We start from the raw sequence: 4538 nt of genomic DNA on the forward strand, positions 1-4538 counted from the left end.
TCTCTCTCTCTCTCTCTCTCTCTCTCTCTCTCTCTCTCTCTTTCACTGCTGGGAACTGATGGATTGTTTGAGAATCCAATCAGTGTGTCATATGAACACGAAGCTGGAGTTTGGGATAATTGGGGGCCACCTCCCATGAGTGCCCACTCAGCTTCCGTACAGGAAAGGGAAGCCTCGTTTAATGTTACCTAATTACTAGAGGAACTGGTGATCGCCTTGTGTGTGCGTGTGCACGCTTGTGTTTTTGAGTGTGTGTGTACATGCATGTATTTATATGTTGAGGACAGAGATAGATCTAGGATATCATTCCTTACCTGCTAAGCACCTTGTGCTATTTGTTTTGTTTTGTTTTTTTTCTGCGACAGACTCTCACTGGCCGGGAGCCCAGTAGATCTGCCTTTCCACTGGCCCCTGTTACCTAGAGGATGAACCCAGGCAGTACCCTAGCCAGCCCAGGGTCCCATGGCTGTGAAGGTCCCTTTAAAAGACAAGGCCTGCCCACCCCAGCTCTCTTCCCACTGTTCTTCTGAAGAAGCCAGCAGGTTTCTCTCCCCCTCCCCTTTTCCCTTCTCTATAAACTCTGCACTCAAGCTCTGTCGGCATGGCCTATTTGTCTGCCGCCTGCGGCCCTCGCCCACCTGGGTCCCACCTCGGCCAGTAGTCATAACAGGCTCTGCCTCCCTACTTGTTAGGATTGCAAGTGGACACCTTTTTCATGTGCCTTTAGAATTCAAGTCTCCATGCTTATGTGACAAGCACCAAACAGGCAGAGTTTTTACCCAAAACTCTTGCCCTCCCATCCATTTTTCTCATATAATTTCATTTGAATGTGTCTAGGATATGATGATTCTCACGATACCTCTAAGAAACAAAAATGTACATAAATTAAAATTTCAGGTAAGGAATCCTATGATCACATATCTACTGAAAAGTTCCTTTGAACTGAGTTATCACTATTATTAATAATGACTACATTGTTAAAGCAGTGCAGGACCGCAAGAGGGCTCAAGAGATAAGGTTGCTTGTCATCAAGCCTAGCAACGTGAGTTCGATCCCAGGGACCCATACGGTAGAAGGGCACTGAGCCCTACAAGTTGTTCTCTGCCCTTTACATGTACACACACACACACACACACACACACACACACACACCCCACCCACCCACACACACAATAAAGGAAAATAAAATAATATCTATGTGAAAATCTTTGCTAAGCAATTGTTAAGTGTAAGAAGTAACATTTTATTAGAAACACCTCTCTCTCTCTCTTGGTTTTTCGAGACAAGGTTTCTCTGTGTAACAGTCCTAACTGTCCTGGAACTAGCTAGCTCTTGTAGGTCAGACTGGCCTTACACTCTTGGAGATCCGCCTGCCTCTGCCTCCTGCGTGCTGAGATTAAAGGCGTGCGCCACCACCACCTAGCTTAGAAACACTTCTCTTGATGAGATAAATAAGGTTTTGAATTTTTCAACTAGTTTATGTATCTATGTGCTAGAATATTATGCATTACTCATTTGTTCCATTTTTGAACTGTATTTATTTAACACGTTCCCAAGTATTGAAAGCACCCTTTTTTCTTAAAAGATTTGTTTATTATATATACAGTGTTCTGTCTGTAGGCCAGAGAGGAAGAGGGCACCAGATCTCATTATGGATAGTTGTGAGCCACCATGTGGTTGCTGGGAATTGAACTCAGGACCTGTGGAAAAGCAGCCAGTGCTCTTAACCACTGAGCCATCTCTCCAGTCCCCGAAGACACCCTTTTACGTGTTTATTTAACTCTCCTGTTATATTCAACATTTCTTATAATCAATGTATAACAGCTTATGAAAACCAAACACAAATGTGGAATCCTACACCGTCCATAAATGACTTTCTGGACTAATGCTACCCTCAAATCCTGCACATAAGAAAGAACATCAGAAACAGTTTGGGGAAACAGCATCCTACCAACCCAGCCCATCAAGCTAGAGACTGGAACTCACTTTGTCACTCTGTAGACCAGGCTGGCCTTGAACTCACAGAGATCCACCTGTGCTGGCTGGTCTTATGCCAACTTGACACAAGCTAGAGTTATCTGAAAGGAGGGAACCACCAATTGAGAAAATGCCTCTTTAAGATTGAGCTGTGGGCATTTTCTTAATTAATGATTGATGGGGGAGCTCCCAGGCCATGGAACATGGTGCCATCCCTAGGATAGTGGTCCTGGGTTCTATGAGAAAGCAGGCTGAACTAGCCATGAGGAGCAAGCCAGTAAGCAGCATCCCTCTGTGGTTTCTGCATCAACTCTTGCCTCAGGTTTGAACTTCTGTCCTGACTTCCTTCAGTGATGAACAGTGATAAGAAACCATAACTAAGACACTTGCTCTCTGGCTTACCGATTTGGCCAGACTGTCTAGCCAGCAATCTTCAGAGACCCGGCTGTGCCTGCCTCCCCAGGGCTAAGAGCACAAGCGTGTGCCACCAATTAGAAATGGGGGTGGGTGAGTGTTGCTCTGTTTCTGTTTTTTCCTGAGTTCTGGAGACTGAGCTCAGATCCTCTGGCTTGCACCACAAGTTACCAACTAAGCCACCTGTCCAGAGTACCATGCTCTTTGTTTGTCTTTCTTAGGTCTCCCTCTGAACCTTAGTTGTCCTGGAGCTCATCATGCACAGCACGCTGACCATGAACTCCAGAGGTCCACCTATCTCAGCTCCCACCAAGAGCTGGGATTAAAGGTGGGCACCACCATGCCCTACTCCTCTTCAGCACTGTTACAGCTGGTGAGACAGGCCTTATTCAAAGGTGGCAGCTGTGACAACAGGTACAGGGACGGCCACAGTGGAGCAGGGAGAGAGAGGACTCAACTCCAGTTTGAACCAGGACAAGCGGGAGGGATGATGAAGGAGCAGATGAAACTCAGTGGATGAGAAGTGGCCAAGGAAATTTGAGGGGGGAAAGCCTTTCCCCAAGATGGTGGTGTGCTTAAATAGGCCGAAATAAATTGCCCGGTGTATGTCAGACTCTCAACGTCTGAAATTGTTGGACCCTGGAATCCAATTACCAAGGAGGAGTTGCCCCAAGAAAACACTCTCACACCACAGTTGATGTAAAAGCATGAGGATTTTAATTCTATTGTGACAGGATCATTCAGCATTAAAGCCAAGGACCCCAAATAGTTGGTACAGGCTACTTTTAAAGCAAAAACCCACAGAAACAAGGGGGTAGTCTGTGGGTTGTCTTTCATCCTAATGGTATGTGAGGAACTGAGTCAATATCCCCTGACCAAGGCAGAGGAACTGAGTCAATATTTGTGGGTTATCTTGCCCTGATTCTAGGAACTTAGTTCTATTTGAAAAAAAAAAAAAACTCATAGGGGGATGGAAAGTCCCCAACATTTCAGTATGTGTGGGTAATTGTTGGATTCCTGGTTCCTGGGGGGTGGGGGGAAGTAATGCTGAGAGGCCTCAGAAATGGCCTCAGAGTTCTACAAAACAACACTGAAAACTGAGTCGTGCTAAACCAGGTTTCCTTCTTGCCTCACTCTGATCGTCACTCTGCGGGTCCCCGTGTCTGCAGAGCACCCCCAGCCCAACCCACAGTATGGGGAGAAGACACAAACATTCCAGACATATCCCTGTCCCGTGTCCAAATATGAGCCATTCAATATGAGAGCTCAAAACTGAGCTGTGGTCCTCTGCAAGAGCACCGAGCACTCTTAACTGCTGTACCACCTCTCCATTCCCATGGTCAGATTGTTATTATATGAGCACCACCTTCCCATATCAATCCAGATAAAATGATGCTAAAAAAGGGGGGGGTGTTTTTTCCTGCTTGCCTCCACTCTTTGTTAGCAAATTCTTCTACCTTATTGCTTTCTCTGCTGCTGTGGCATTCCTTCATTGATATCAGAACCTAATCTATTTGGCTTCCAGTATAGCCTGAAGGTCAGCAGCTCTCTAGGAGTCCACTTAGCCTGCAGTACCAGATTGGGACTGCCAAGCTACCCAGCATAATGGATGGAACAATTAATGGGTTTTCAGCCTCACCACTGTAAGGTTAGATTACCCAGACAAGATCATGGAAGCTAGCTGGGCAGTGGTGGCACATACCTTTAATCCCAACACTTGAGAGGCAGAGGCAGGAGGATCTCTGTGAGTTCAAGGCCAGCCTGGAGTACAAGAGCTAGTTTCAGGCTTCAAAGCTACAGAGAAACCCTGTTGGGGGGGGGGAACACACACAGAGAGAGAGAGAGAGAGAGAGAGAGAGAGAGAGAGAGAGAGAAAGAGAGAGAGAGAGAGAGAAAGAGAGAGAGAGAGAGAGATATCATAGAAGCCAGTCTGACAAATCCCCTTTTAATAGATATTCTTCTGTTTGTTCTTCTAGAGAACCCTGACCAGTAAAACATTTTGTACACAGGAAAAGGATCAAAAGGATGCCCAATGTCTACAATCAGCAAGAAAATACAATTAAAACCACAACACAGTACCACTGCTTGCTCATAAGGATGGCTGAAATAAAACACAAACACCTTTAATCCCAGCACTCAGGAGGCAG

The sequence above is a fragment of the Microtus ochrogaster genome, unplaced genomic scaffold, assembly GCF_000317375.1.
Source record: "Microtus ochrogaster isolate Prairie Vole_2 unplaced genomic scaffold, MicOch1.0 UNK18, whole genome shotgun sequence".
Taxonomy (NCBI): Eukaryota; Metazoa; Chordata; class Mammalia; order Rodentia; family Cricetidae; genus Microtus; species Microtus ochrogaster.